Source organism: Silene latifolia, chromosome 4 (assembly GCF_048544455.1).
Source record: "Silene latifolia isolate original U9 population chromosome 4, ASM4854445v1, whole genome shotgun sequence".
Classification (NCBI taxonomy): Eukaryota; Viridiplantae; Streptophyta; class Magnoliopsida; order Caryophyllales; family Caryophyllaceae; genus Silene; species Silene latifolia.
Genome location: NC_133529.1, coordinates 37,328,974 through 37,344,126, shown reverse-complemented (window position 1 = coordinate 37,344,126; position 15,153 = coordinate 37,328,974). Strand labels below are relative to the sequence as shown.

At 41.2% G+C, this 15,153-nt stretch overlaps 1 non-coding gene across 1 annotated transcript; it reads right to left on the bottom strand.

Moving 5' to 3' along the window:
• Positions 1–13,190: 13,190 nt before the first annotated feature.
• LOC141654163 (small nucleolar RNA R71) lies at positions 13,191–13,297 on the bottom strand. The gene has a single exon (XR_012547729.1). It is a non-coding gene; the product is annotated as a small nucleolar RNA R71 (small nucleolar RNA).
• Between the last annotated feature and the right edge of the window lie 1,856 nt (positions 13,298–15,153).

Below are 15,153 nucleotides of genomic sequence, written 5' to 3'. Positions count from 1 at the left end.
ATCCAAAAAACTTCCATGATAGACTCAATATACTCGAAAATATCCCATCATACACCTTTGGAAGGTAGCGGGGGCATTGCACAAACCAAAAGGCATTCTCGCGATACGCAAAACGCCCTTAGGACGGGTAAATGTAGTCTTGGCCTGATCGTGCAGGTGGATAGGGATCTGAAAGAACCACGAATACCCGTCTAAATAGCAGCAAAATTTATGAGAAGCTAACCTTTCTACCATTTGATCAATAAAAGGAAGGGGAAAGTGATCTTTCTTAGTGGCGGCATTTAGCTGTCTGTAATCTATGCACATCCGCCAACCAGTCACTACTCGAGTAAGTATTAATTCATTCTTCTCATTCTTAACTACGATTGTCCCTCCTTTCTTCGGGACCACCCTTTGGACTCACCCATTTAGAATTACCGACGAAATAAATAATACCTGCGTCTAGCAGCTTCATTACCTCAGCCATCACGACATCCTGCATCTTCTGGTTCAGCGTGCGCTGACCCTGTCTGCAAGGTTTGTGATCCTCCTCCAGCTCTATCATGTGCATACAAATATCGGGACTAATCCCCGTGATATCGTCCAGTGAATAGCCCATTGCCTTCCTGTTTTTCTTGAGCACAGCTAACAAAGAGGTCAGCTGCTCATCACTAAGCTTGGCACTGACAATGACTGGATATTTCTCTGTATCGTCTAAGAAAGCATATTTAAGATGAGAAGAGAGAGGCTTACGTTCCGGTACCTTTACCTCAATGGAGCAAAGAGTGCTGATCATTTGTTCCACCTACTCTCCGTCATGCTCATCTAAATCATCAACAAGCAAATCCAACGCAGCGTCATCGTCCTCTGGGCTATCTGCACACTCATCAAAAAGCATGAGAGCTTCTAGTGGGTCCTTCATAAAAGAACCCGACCAGAAGTCATAAATAGACTCATCAATAATATCGACCGAATAACAAGTGTCCTCTATCATTGGGTGGGCTAAAGTCTTGGGCAAAAACCGAATGTGATAGCGTCATCCCCTCATCGCAAGAGTCGACGCCCTTGTCGACATCAATAATGAACCCCACTGTACAAAGGAATGGTCTTCCTAAGATAATTTGGGTCCTGTGTCCTCACCTATATCCAAAACAATGAAATCTACTGGGATGTAAAGCTTGCCTATTTTCACAGGCACATCCTCTAAGACACCTAAGGGTCTCCTAACAGATCTATCAGCCATCTGTAGGGTAATGTTGGTCACTTTGAAGTGACTCATCTTCAGTTTCTTGTAGACAGGAAGGGGCATGACACTAACACTGGCACCTAAATCGCAAAGGGCCTTATCAATAACCATATTGCCTATGACACAAGTGATAGAAAAACTGCCCGGGTCTTTCATTTTTGGAGGGGCCTTATTTAACAGCAAGTTACTAGACTCTTCCATAAATGAAATCGTCTCAAATTCACTCAAGTTTCTCTTACGCGTCACGATATCCTTCATAAACTTAGCGTAAGTGGGTACCTGAGTAACAAGTTCGGAAAAAGGGACAGTTACCTGGAGGTTCTTCACGATGTCCACGAACTTACCGTACTGTTGCTCGATCTTTGCGTCCTTTAGACGACTTGGGAAGGGTACCCTGGTAGCGATGAGTGGTCCCGCAACCTTTTCTTTACCCTTATCAATGCGTGTGACACGGTGGCGGTATTAGATAGTGAATTAGGATTTCCGCCACTTGAAGTACTGGATCGAGTACTTTGATCGCTCGATCGACCACGTTCTTCACTCGATCGAGTGATTTCTTCAGCAGAGTTGCTCGATCGAGTAGTACTGTCGCTCAATCGACCAACTTGGAATTCTGCGCTTCTCGATCGACCGCCATTGTCACTCGATCGAATGACTGGATGATTATAACCGCTCGATCGAGTAGATGAGTTGCTCGATCGAGTGGTTACTGCACACGCAGCAAGTATTTCCTGCAAAAACTCGTCTAGATCATCATCCGTCAGTCATCATCACCGTCAAAACCTCGTCTTCTTCATGAGTAAGGTCATTTTGAAAGTTCATTGCCGACGGATCACAAATTGGAAGAAGTTTGGCTTGGTCTGTCGCGAATGTTAACTGCGCGACTTGTTCTTTCAATTCCGATATAACCGTTTCAGATTGCTGTGACATCTTTGACATACTCATCATAATGGATTTTAACTCGGCGATTTCTTCTCTTGCAGAGGGAGAGACCGGTTGTGGTACTGGAGTAGAAGGGGTAGAATCATTCTTGATTTCTTCATACAACTGGGAGAAGGGAACTCCCCTTTGTATTTCTTATATGCAAGGGCGCGCTCTACACTTGCCATGCATTCATAAAGATCGTGCCCTTCCTCGCCACATCTACCACATGGCTCTGTATGCTCTGTAATCGTAGGCATATTGGAAAACAACCTTCAAAGCAACAATAATCTGCAAAACCGATCAAAACCTTGCGAAAAATGAGATCGGCCTCAAGGAATAAATTCCTTGAGACAAAAGACAAACTTAATTAAAGCAACAAAATTGCGCCACCTCCCCAAGAAACGGCGCCAAAATTTGACACGTCTGTCGCGTACCTGTCAAAAATAACCAACTGGCTCTAACTAATATAGCTAGGGAAGTCGGGTCGAATCCACAGAGAGGTAGGAATTTGTCGGCTGAATTTAAGTTCGTCCAACTAACCAATTTGGGGGTTTATAAAATGTGATTTCTAAACTAAGAGGATAAGGAAAAGAGAAATAAAAGGAAGGAGTTTAACAGATAAAGAGAATAGCTAAGACAAACGGTTCACCATAATCATCTGGTCGAGTAATCTAGGTCCCAGGTCAATGCAGTACGGTCTAAGGGGTAGCGAACGTCACCTTTCGGTCCTTAATTCACCATAAAGTGTAAACAGTTTAACTTTCGCCCTCGCTGCAATGCTCTATTGTTCGCTACTAGTCTGCCTTTTCCAACCTTTCGGTCCAGGTCAAGGTCCACTAAGAATAAGGGTCTAACTGCGTCGACTCAATTAGGCAATTACAATTAATTGTAGCATTTAAACAACAAAGACGGCACCAACATTAACCTAGTAAATCGACTACTCTCCCTTCATATTATGGATCCCCTATAGTCTTAGCATAGGGAAATTAGCTACTCATGATTGTCGGACTAACAATTACAATAACCAAATAATTAAGACTAAACATGATGATGAAATTAATAAGAATACGATGGAACGATTATAAAACAAAGAGAAGAAGATTTTAAGCGGTAATAAGATTAAGAAATAAACTAGATTGATAATACCGAATCCGAGTAGCAAAGTGTAGAGAGTAAAAGTCCAAAGAATGGTGACAAAAAGTGGCAGTGAAATCAACCAAGTGAAGAGATGAGTAACGTAATTACTCCTCTTCAGTCTTATACTAAAATTCACTCTCAAACCTAATCTATGGACTGATTACAAAAGCCCATAAATAATTAGGCGGAGATTAACTAAAACACACGACACCACTCGATCGAGCAAGAATAATCTACTCGATCGAGCAATATCATCACCAAACCACTCGATCGAGTAGATGTGACCCACTCGATCGAGCACCACTAGCATAAACTCCTCGATCGACCCCTCAAACAGCTCGATCGATCAATCTTGAGTGTATAAAGCATTCGATCGAGCAGTTAACCACTCGATCGAGCTAGATAGGCACGTTAGACCTTGAATTGCTTCCCAAACTCGGCTCATGCGTCTTCCAAGTGTTAGATTTCCAAGCTCCAGCTCCTTATTTTCCATGAATGCATGCAATTGGGACAGTTAAGGCTCGATTTAGCTTCTCTTCAGTCAATTCCTGCAAATTACAATAAACGGACCAAAGTAGAATATTCGGGGGTATTTGTAGCCAGATGCTACATAAAAAGCACAGAAATGCGTGTAAAAATTAGGTGAAAACCTTATATAAAAGACACGCATCAACTACTATGAGACTTATGTGGATACTATTCTTTGCGGGAAAGACACCATTACGATGGAGCAAGCACAAACAACTTTATTGTCCTTTGATGCGAGGAAGAAAGATAAAGTTGAGGTACAGAGCGACAGTACAGGTACAGGTACAATTGCTCGGGATAGGAGAGGTCGATCGTTTAACATGGATGATGGATCAAAGCATGGCAGGTCTCGATCCAGGAATGCTTCTAGGAATAATTATGCGAAGTGTTTCAAGTGTGGTGACCTTGGTCATATTAAACGGTTTTGTCCAAAGAAATGCGGGAATGAAGAAAACAAGGGAGACACCAACTTGGTTGCCGGTGAAGAAAGTAGTGGTTGCTTCCTTACCGACGGTAGTGACATATTTGCGGTCACGGATGTGAATGACGTGTCTTCCAAGGAAGAATGAATACTAGATTCCAGTTGTGTCAACCACATTTGCACCCGGAAGGATAGTTTTGATGAGCTCCAAGAAGGCATGGTGATGCGTGTATTTTATATAAGGTTTTTACCTCATTTTTACACGCATTTCTGCACTATTTATGTAGCATCTAGCTACAAATACCCTCGAATATTCTACTTTGGTTCGTTTTATGTAATTTGCTCGAATAAACCAAAGAGGAGCTAAATCGAGCCTAATTTGTCCCAATTGCATGCATTTATGGAGAATGAGGAGCCGGCGCTTGGAATCTAACATTTTGGAGACGCGTGAGCTGGTTTCGGAAGCTGCTTTAATGTCTTACGTGCCAAGATAGCTCGATCGAGTGATTTATTACTCGATCGAATGCTTTATATACTCCAAGTTTGCTCGATCGAGTGGTTTATTTCCACTCGATCGAGTAGTTTGTCCTGCTTTAGATTATTTTCCGCCTAATTTCGTATGGGCTTTTGTAATTAGTCCATAGATTAGGTTTAGATGGATTTTTCGTATAAGACTGAAGGAGTAAACAACGTAACTCCTCTCTTCTGCTCTCTCTCATTCACTTTTTCTCTACCCTTGACTACTGTTCTTGGATTTTGTTCTTGCTTTACACTTTGCTACTCGGATTTGGATTTACGATTGGTATTATTATTCTTCTTTCATCTTTTAATCATAATTATTGAATTTGTGTTGCTATCCTTCTCTTATTATTCCATCTCTACCCTAATTCAATCTTCATTAGTATTGTTATCATGTTTAACTCTCTTTATTATCTATATGTTATTGTTGTTAATTCAATGGTGATGAGTAGCTAATTCCCCTCTGCTAAGACTAAAGGGGATCCATAATTATGAAGGGATAGTAATCGATTTATTGGGTTAATGCTGGTATAATCTTTGTTGTTAACTGCTGCAATTATCTGTATCTGTCTAATTGAGTCGACGCGATTAGGCATTTATATCATAGTGAACCTTGACCTGGACCGAAAGGTTGGAAAAGGCGAGACTAGTAGCGAACGATAGGGCATTATAGTTAGGGTGAAAGCTAAGCTATTTATGCTTTAGGGCGAATTGAGACCGAAAGGAGATATTCACTGCTCCTCAGACCGTACCTGCATTGACCTGAGACCTAGATTACTTGACCGAATGATTATGGTGAACCGTCTGTCTTAGCTGTTTTCTCTTCTTGGTTAATTTTTATTCTCTTACTCTTTCTTCTCTATCCTTGTCTTTAGTTTAGATCAAACAATTAAAAACCCCCCAATTTGGTTACCTTGACGGACTTCGACAAAGCTGACAATTTCCCATCTCCCTGTGGATTCGACCCGACTTCCCTAGCTATATTAGTTAGAGCCAGTTGGTATTTTTGATAGGTATACGACTGCCCTATCAAATTTTGGCGCCGTTGCCGGGGAGGTGGCGCAATTCTGTTGCTTTATTTAAGTTTGTCTCTCGTCTCAAGGAATTTATTTCTTGGGACTGATCTCATTTTTGCAATGTTTTTGATAAGTTTTGCAGGTAATTTATTTGCTTTGTAAAGTCTATTTGCCAGAATGCCTAAATTAGCCAGCCATTCAGAGCCTAATGTGGATTCGCTTCCAAAAGGTTTCCTATTACCCATTACTGATCCGGGAAACATTGGAATCCACCCATCTTACATACAGCTGGTAGAGAGAAATATCTTTAGGGGGGTACCGGAAGAAGATCCATGCAGGCATATAGAGTTGTTTACAGAGTACTGCTCTACCATTCCTCTTTCTGCTGGGGTGACACAGGACAAAGTTAAGGGATCTCTTTTTAGTTTTTCTTTAGCTGATGATGCCTGGGAATGGTTGAGAGATCTTGATAGGGAGGCAGCCGGTGTAACCGACAGGAGTTCCCTTGCTTTGGCCTTTTACAGGCGATATTTCCCACCACAGCGTAACAATACCTTGAGAGCTCAGATTAGTTCTTTTGAGCAGCTACCTACTGAAGATTTGAATGGGGCTTGGACTAGGTTCAAGAAGCTTGTCCGCTCTGTGCCCCATCACGGATTAAAACGTTGGTTCCTTTGTACTCAGTTTTATAACGGACTATATCGGAGCTAGAGAGCTATTCTTAACAGTGTAGCTAAGGGGAGATTCACAAAGAATGTTGAAGATGACCAAGGGTGGCGTCTCATTGAGGAGATGGCTATTCACTCTCTGAATATGGAAATCCCCGAGGTAGTAAGCAAGTTAATGAGTTGGCAGCAGCTGCAGTGGAAGGTCCTAGCAAAAGTCTAGGTAATGTGGAGATTACAGAAGCTTCAGGCGAGAGTGCTCGGGTTTGTTCGATTACTGAGTATGTGGAGCTATGTGGTAGATGTGGTATGGAAGAGCATGGCCCTATTGGATGCCTGGCAAGTACAGAGCGTGTCCTTGCTTATCAGAAATACAAGCAAGGAGTTCCTTTTTCTCAACTGTATGAAGAAATAAAGAATGGTCCTACTCTTTCTACGCCAGCGCCGCAGCCGGTTTCTCCTCCTGCAAATCAGGAAATTGCCGAAATGAAATCCTTTATGTTGAGCATAACACAACAGTTTGATGAGAAGTGCAATAGGAAAGAAACTGTCATAGCGGAATTGAGAGAACAAGTCGCGCAGTTAACACTCGTGAAAGATCAAGCCAAGCTTCTACCGATATGCAATCCAGCCAATGCAACGAATCTCCAAGTTGGCCTTACCTATGAAGGGCCAAAAGTACCAGAAGACGGGGTTTTGATAGCTGAAGATACCCCAGAGGATGATATAGATGAGTTTCTGGACGAAATTGTTGCTGCGTGTGGTCCAGACACTCGATCGAGTGATAATTATGGTCGATCAAAAAGTGCTCAGATTGAAGATGGTCGATCGAGTGATATTCTTACTCGATCGAGTAAGTTTGCTGAAGAAATCACTCGATCGAGTGATAAAAATGCTCGATCGAGTAAGGCAGAAAAATGGAGTGGTCGATCGAGTGAGGAAAGTGGTCGATCAAGTATTTTTCAACATGAAATCACTCGATCGAGTGATAAAAGTACTCGATCGAGTACCAGAAGCGGCGGGGATCCTATTTTATTATCTAATTCCGCTACCGTGTCATCTCCCCTGCTGTGGAGACGTCACACATTGATAAAGGTAAAGAGAAAGTTGCGGGTCCACTCATTGCTACCAAAGTGCCCTTCCCAGGTCGTCTGAAGGACGCAAAGATCGAGCGACAGTACGGTAAGTTTGTGGAGGTTGTGAAGAACCTCCAGGTAACTTTCCCTTTTACCGAACTTGTTACTCAGGTACCTACTTACGCTAAGTTTATGAAAGATATCGTGACGCGTAAGAGAGATTAAAGTGAATTTGAGACGGTTTCATTTATGGAAGAGTCTAGTAATTTGCTTTTAAATAAGGCTCCACCTAAAATGAAAGACCCGGGCAGCTTTTCTATTACCTGTATTATAGGCAATGTGGTTATTGATAAGGCTCTTTGTGACTTAGGAGCCAGCGTCAGTGTCATGCCCCTATCTGTCTGCAAGAAACTGAACATGAGTCATCTTAAAGTGACTAACATTACCCTAAAGATGGCTGATAGATCTGTTAGGAAGCCTTTAGGTGTCTTAGAGGACGTGCCTGTGAAAATAGGCAAGCTCTTTATCCTAGTGGATTTCATTGTTTTAGATATAGCTGAGGACACCCGGACCCCAATTATCTTAGGAAGACCATTCCTTTGTACAGATGGGGCCGTTATTGATGTCAGACAAGGGCGTTTGACTTTTGCAGTAGGGGATGACGCGATCACTTTCAGTCTGCCTAGTACTTTGGCTCGACCAATGATAGAGGATACTTGTTATTCGGTTGATATTATTGACGAGTCTATTTACGATTTCTTGTCGGGTTCTTTTATGAAGGACCCACTAGAAGCTCTTATGCTTTTTGATGAGTGTGCAGATAGCCCAGATGACGATGACGCTGTGTTGGATTTGCTTGTTGATGATTTAGATGAGCCTGAACTCACCGAAGCTGAGGGAGAGCAAGTGGAACAGATGATTAGCACTCTTTGCTCCATTGAGGTAAAGGTACCGGAACGTAAGCCTCTCCCTTCTCATCTAAAAGATGTTTTCTTAGACGATACCGAGCAATATCCAGTCATTGTTAGTGCTAAGCTTGATAATGATCAGCTAACCTCTTTATTAGCTGTACTTAAGAAAAACAGGAAAGCACTGGGTTATTCACTGGACTATATCAAGGGGATTAGTCCCGATATTTGTATGAACAGGATGGAGCTGGAGGAAGATCACAAACCTTGCAGACAGGGTCAGCGCAGACTCAACCCGAGAAGATGCGGGATGTTGTGATGGCCGAGGTAATGAAGCTGCTTGACGCAGGTATTATTTATTCTGTTGGTCACTCTAAATGGGTGAGTCCAGTACAGGTGGTCCCGAACAAAAGGAGGGACAACTGTAGTTAAGAAAGATAAGAATGATTTAATACCTACTCGAGTAGTGACTGGTTGGCGGATGTGTATAGATTACAGACAGCTTAACGCCGCCACTAAGAAAGATCACTTTCCCCTTCCTTTTATTGATCAAATGGTAGAAAGGTTAGCTTCTCATAAATTTTTCTGCTATTTAGACGGGTATTCAGGGTTCTTTCGGATCCCCATTCACCCCAGCATTTATCAAGCTAAGACTACATTTACTTGTCCTCAGGGCGTGTTTGCTTATCGCAGGATGCCCTTTGGTTTATGTAATGCCCCTGCCACCTTTCAAAGGTGTATGATGGGGATATTTTCAGAGTATATTGAGTCTATTATGGAAGTTTTCATGGATGACTTCAGTGTTTATGGAAGTGATTTATCTAACTGTCTGTCTAACCTTGATAAAGTGTTGCAGCGCTGCATTGAGGTTAATCTTGTGCTTAACTGGGAGAAGTGCCATTTCATGGTCAACGAGGGAGTTGTTTTAGGGCACTTAGTTTCTGATAGGGGAATAGAGGTTGATAAAGCAAAGGTGGAAGTGATTCAGCAATTACCACCTCCTGTTAATATTAAGGGGGTGAGGAGTTTCCTTGGCCACGCCGGCTTTTATCGCCGGTTTATCAAGGATTTCTCAAAAATTGCTAAACCACTTACACAACTGCTACTTAAGGACGCCCCTTTTGTGTTTACTGATGAGTGTCTTTCTGCTTTTCACAGGTTAAAGCAGGCTTTAGTCTCCGCGCCGATCATACAGCCTCCCGACTGGGACTTGCCGTTTGAGATAATGTGTGATGCCAGTGACTATGCATGATACCTGTCGAAGTGAGTATCAAAAATAATATTTATAAATTCCAAACTACTACTAGCAAGTGGTAGTAAGGGTCGATCCGCAGGGAGGTAGGGAGATAATAGTTGTTTCTAATTTTAGTCTAAGGGTAACAATGAGGGGGATTTTGATATGAATTAATTCTAAAACCAATAACATAAATTAAATAAATAAATAAAAGTTGCAAAAGATGTAAACAATGATAAAAGAAAAGCTAAGACGGTCGGTTCACTATAGCTGCGATAGCACATAATCCTAGGTAACTTCGAAATACGGTCGCGAAGGATGGGGAAAACAAGTCCTCTCGGTCCATGTTAAATAGTAGCTACCTCTCGGCCTATGCTACTAATCCCTAAGTCTCATTAATACCAACTCTCGTTCTTGATTAATGATTCCTAATGCAAACTAAATCACGATATCTCTCGATCTTAGCAATTTAGTCGTTTTAATTCGTTAATTATTGCCCATTCCTATCTCTCGATCTACGGGATGGTCAAGTTTGAGCATCTATCAAGTCTCCTCTCGGTCTCATTGAATGATAAAGCACTTAAAGAAACAAACAAAGCAAAACCAGACGCGTAACCAGTCGATCGACCATGGGTACCGGTCGATCGACCATACCGTGAATCGAAATCGCCTATAATTTATGCCATCTACGCTATAGCTCCCCTACATCTTAGCGGGGTTGATTTAGCTACTCATACTCATGATAAAAACAGCAATAATATTGTCAAACAAAGCTAACGAATTCATATTTAAATTAACTAAGCAAATGAATAACATAAAACAATAATATGGCTTTGGGAAATCTAAACTAACAATTCTAACTACGGAGGAATTAAAGCAATAAACTGAACAGAAGAAACCGAAGAATACCGTAAGGAGGATTGAATAGGAAAAACCAAACTAAGTGCGGAAAGTAAACTTTATTGACGGAGAATTAAACTAAAACAATCTTTTAAGAAGAACCCTAATTAATTCCTAAAATTCGATGATCATAAACTGATGCCTCTGGTTACGTTATATAGAAATATTTGATGTGACCATAATTAGCGCATATTTAGCCCCCGAATTAGCCTTGTTCCCATGCTTTTTAGTGCATATTTGGGTCATTTCTTATCTTTAGTTCTTTGTTTTGCATATTCTTTGAGATTTTGATCCCTTGGTAGGAAAGGAGTAAGAATCTTGCATTTTCATGGCAAAACGAGACTAAATTGATCGAATTCAATGACCAAGCATCAAGAAGAGACAAGATTAGAAGGCCTTTGTACATATTATAGTAGAAGAGCAATGTTGAGAAAGGATCCTTGAGTCCCCAAGGAAATCCCCAAGGAATTTATGAAGAAAAGGGAAGAAAAGAAGAAGATATGTTGCTGAGTGACAATCCGAGCGGATTGTCACCAATCCGTCCGTCCCAAAAAGAAGACAATCCGAGCGGCTTTGCCCTATTCCGCTCGGATTCCACCTCCACAATCCGCCCGGATTCCCTTGAATCCGCTCGGATTCCAACGCCAGAATCCGCCCGTCCCGACCTTATTCCGCCCGGGATTCGGCTCCAAAGACGAATTGTCTTCTCCAAGCTACGAAGAAAGAAGCCCTTCTCTCGAAAAATACCGGCTCCTCCTTGCTCAATCTAAAAAGTGTAATTACTAGTTTAGCCCTTAGTTAACCCTAATGCATCCTCCCTAATTTCCACTATAAATACCCCATTAGTCTAATTAGAGGAGCATGTTCTTCTTATCAATAATTAGTGTAGTTAATATCAATCAAATCTCTCTTTAATATTGTAATCAAGTATTAATCAAGTTTTAATCCAAGTTTTAGTTCTTTAATCTCTCTTTTGTTCATCCTTTATTTTGGGTAATTGAATATTATTTGGGTTATTGTTGGGAGATTGACAACCTCTCAGTCAAGCATTCAAGAACTTCTTTTATCTTTGCTTTATTATTGGAATCATTAGTAGGTATAATCTCTTAATCCCTTTTTAATTATTGTTAATTACTTTCATTTATTCATCATGTTTCATATTGTTGGTATGATTGACAACCTTGCTAGCATGATCAACATGATAATGAGTGAGTAGTCTTTTAGCTAGGGTTAATGGGTGATTAGGGGAAACCAACATGGGGAATGATTCATGCTTAAATTAATATGCTTTCATGTTTTATTCGCTTGCTTGTTTTGATCTCAACTCATGCACATGTTATATTTGATGAAATGCTAAGCCTATGAATCCTTGCATTTACTATCATCTTCTATCTTTTCAATGAGACTTGTAAGACATAACCCAACTCGAGTCTCATTAGACCATGCATGTTGTTGAGTAGGGAAGATTAAGTCGACTTGTAGGTGTTGTACAATCTAATCGATTCGGCTCCGGGACCCAAACTTTCCTAGGATTGTAAGATATAACCCAACTCAATCCATCACAACAATAATTGTTTGCTTATAAATTGAGAACATGTTTGTATGATCATATCCCATGATTCCCCTATGATCCCATGACACCCTAGTGCCTTTAATCAATTGTTTACACCCCTTTAATTCATCTTGCTTGTTTATTTTCATTGTTATTTTAGTTTAGTGACCTTCTACATCAACCCCATTTGTGACACCCCTTAGACACCACTAGTTGCAATAGAAATCTCATTTCAATACCCGTCCCTTGGGATCCGACCTTTACTTGCCTCTTTACTAATTGTAGAGTTGTTTGTGAAGCTATAAATTGTGTTTTGATTCGACCGTGACCCAACGACCACATCTTAATTTGTGAACACTAAGCGGACTCGCATCAAAAATGGCGCCGTTGCCGGGGACGGTGTTTACTTGATTTAGATTTCTTTTTATTGTTATTAGTTGTGTCTTTCTTCGCCTTGGGGAAGTAAAACTCCTCAAGGTTTGTTCTAATTGTTTTCGAGTTGTTTGATATTTTGCATGTCTAGAAGGTTACAAGGTGATTTGTTACCTTTTGACCGTGAAATCGAAAGAACCTTGACGAACAATAGGAGACTTGTTAGGAGGAATTTAAGAGGTATTAGTGAAGTTGTTCAACCCACTAGTGAGTTTGTCAATCCTTTCGCAATAGAAGGAGAAGAGAACCCATTACACAATACCCCACAAAATCCACCTACAATGCCAAAATTCTCGTCACACTCCATACCCACCGAGGAGAATCTACCAAATGGTACTCCTACACTGCAACATCTAACCGGAAATTTTATTTCCAAGTCCGCCTTCATCCAATTAGTTGAGAGGAGCCAATTTGGGGGGATACCTAGTGAGGACCCTCATTCTCATATGGAAACCTTTTGCGACTATTGTGATGCAATCTCTCAAACGGGCGTGACTCAAGACCAAATTAGATGGGTCTTATTTCCTTTTTCCTTAATCGGCACCGCAAAGCAATGGTTGAAGGGCCTTGATAAGGCCACCCTTGGAATAGATTCTTGGAAGAAGTTGGCTCTAGCTTTCTACAAAAAATTCTACCCACCGGAAAAGACTAACATTCTAAGAGCTCAAATTACGGGTTTTAAGCAAAGGGATGAAGAATATTTGTATGAAGCTTGGGAGCGGTTTAAGGGAATTTGTCGCTCATGTCCTCACCATGGACTTAGCGAATGGTTTTTGGTACAACAATTTTGGAATGGTTTATATGAAGATTCTAGGAACATTCTCAATATGGGATCAAATGGAATGTTCACCGAAGTTGATGACAATCAAACATGGAACAAGATTGAGGAAATGGCGGTCCATAACTCACAATATAGTAGACCTCGTAAGGCTACTAGAGGAGGAAAGCATGAAGTGGACTCCGTTACTCAATTGGGTGCTCAACTTAGTGCTCACATTGACACAATCAACTTGAAGTTTGAACAAGCCATGGCTAGACTTGAGGAAAACTCAAAATCATCAAAGCATCATGTTAATGCCATGACGGCATCCTCATCAATCCCAAGTGGGATATGTGAGAATTGTGGAACTTTGGGACATGACCAAGGTGAATGTAGGGGAACAAATGAACAAGTGAATGCTTTCCAAGCATACAAGAGTGGTACCCCTTATTCCAACTTTTACAATGAAAACACCAAATTCCATCCAAATCTCTCATACAAAAGCCAAAATGTTCAAAACTCTCAAACAACATACACTCCACCACCCATGAGAAACCAAAATCAAAGACCCTTTTACAATCAAAACCAAGGTTACCAAAATCAAAATCCATACAATCACCAAAATGACCAAGGCTTTGATGTCCAAAAAGCGGTCCTCCAAATGCAAAAGAATCAACAAGAATTTTTCACTCAAATGCAAAAAGATAGCCAAGCAAAGGAAACCACCATCAACAACATTCTAGCTCACACCAAGATGTTGGAAACACAATTGACTCAACTAACATCTTCAAGCTCACAAAGACAAAAGGGGCAATTACCACCTCAAAGTAATCCCCCTAGACATGAAACGGTTAGTGCCATTCACTTGAGAAGTGGTACAAGGTATGAAGCACCAAAGAAGCAAGTTGAGGATGAAGTTGTGGAAGCTAGTGAAAAGGAAGAAATTGTGCAAAACTCCAAAGATGGAGAATCACAAAAGAAGAAAGTTCAAAGAAAAATGAAGACAAGGCCAAGGAGAAGGAGCCCATTGTGATTAGACTCCCTTTTCCAAGTCATCAAGCCAAGCCCAAATTTGATGATCAACTTGGAAAGTTCATGGAAATTGTGAAGAATTTGGAAGTCTCAATTCCTTTCACGGAATTAATCAATCACGTGCCGGCCTATGCGAAATACATGAAAGATATCCTCACAAAGAAGAAGTCGATCCGGAAGCTTGAGACTATCGCCTTCACTAAGGTGAGTAGTGCAATACTTCAAGGGAGTTCACCTCCAAAGTTAAAGGATCCGGGAAGCTTCTCAATACCGTGTACCATTGGCGACACAACGATCAACAAAGCCTTATGTGATCTAGGGGCTAGTGTGAGTGTCATGCCGTACTCGGTGAGTAAAAGGTTGGGGATGGGAGAGCTTAAATGCACCAATATCACACTCCAAATGGCCGATAGATCGACGAAGACACCATTAGGGATATGGGAAGATGTCCCCGTGCGAATTGGGAAGTTTTTCATCCCGGTGGACTTTGTCATTGTTGATATGGAGTAAGATTCCAACATTCCAATCATCCTAGGAAGACCTTTCCTACACACCGCGGGTGCGGTGATTGATGTGAAACATGGTGAGCTCACTCTAGAAGTGGGAGATGAAAGCATAACTTTAATCTTGACAAGACTATGAGAGCTCCTCGTTTGCATGAACCATGTTTCATGATTGATCATTATAGCCGAAAGGATGAAAGAAAGAAATCGGAACTCCAATGGAAGAAGAAAATTGAAGATGCTCCATTCAAAGAGCAAGTGAATTGTGACAAGGAGAGCTTGCAAAGCTCATCAAAATCAATCAAGGAAGAAGAGGATGGC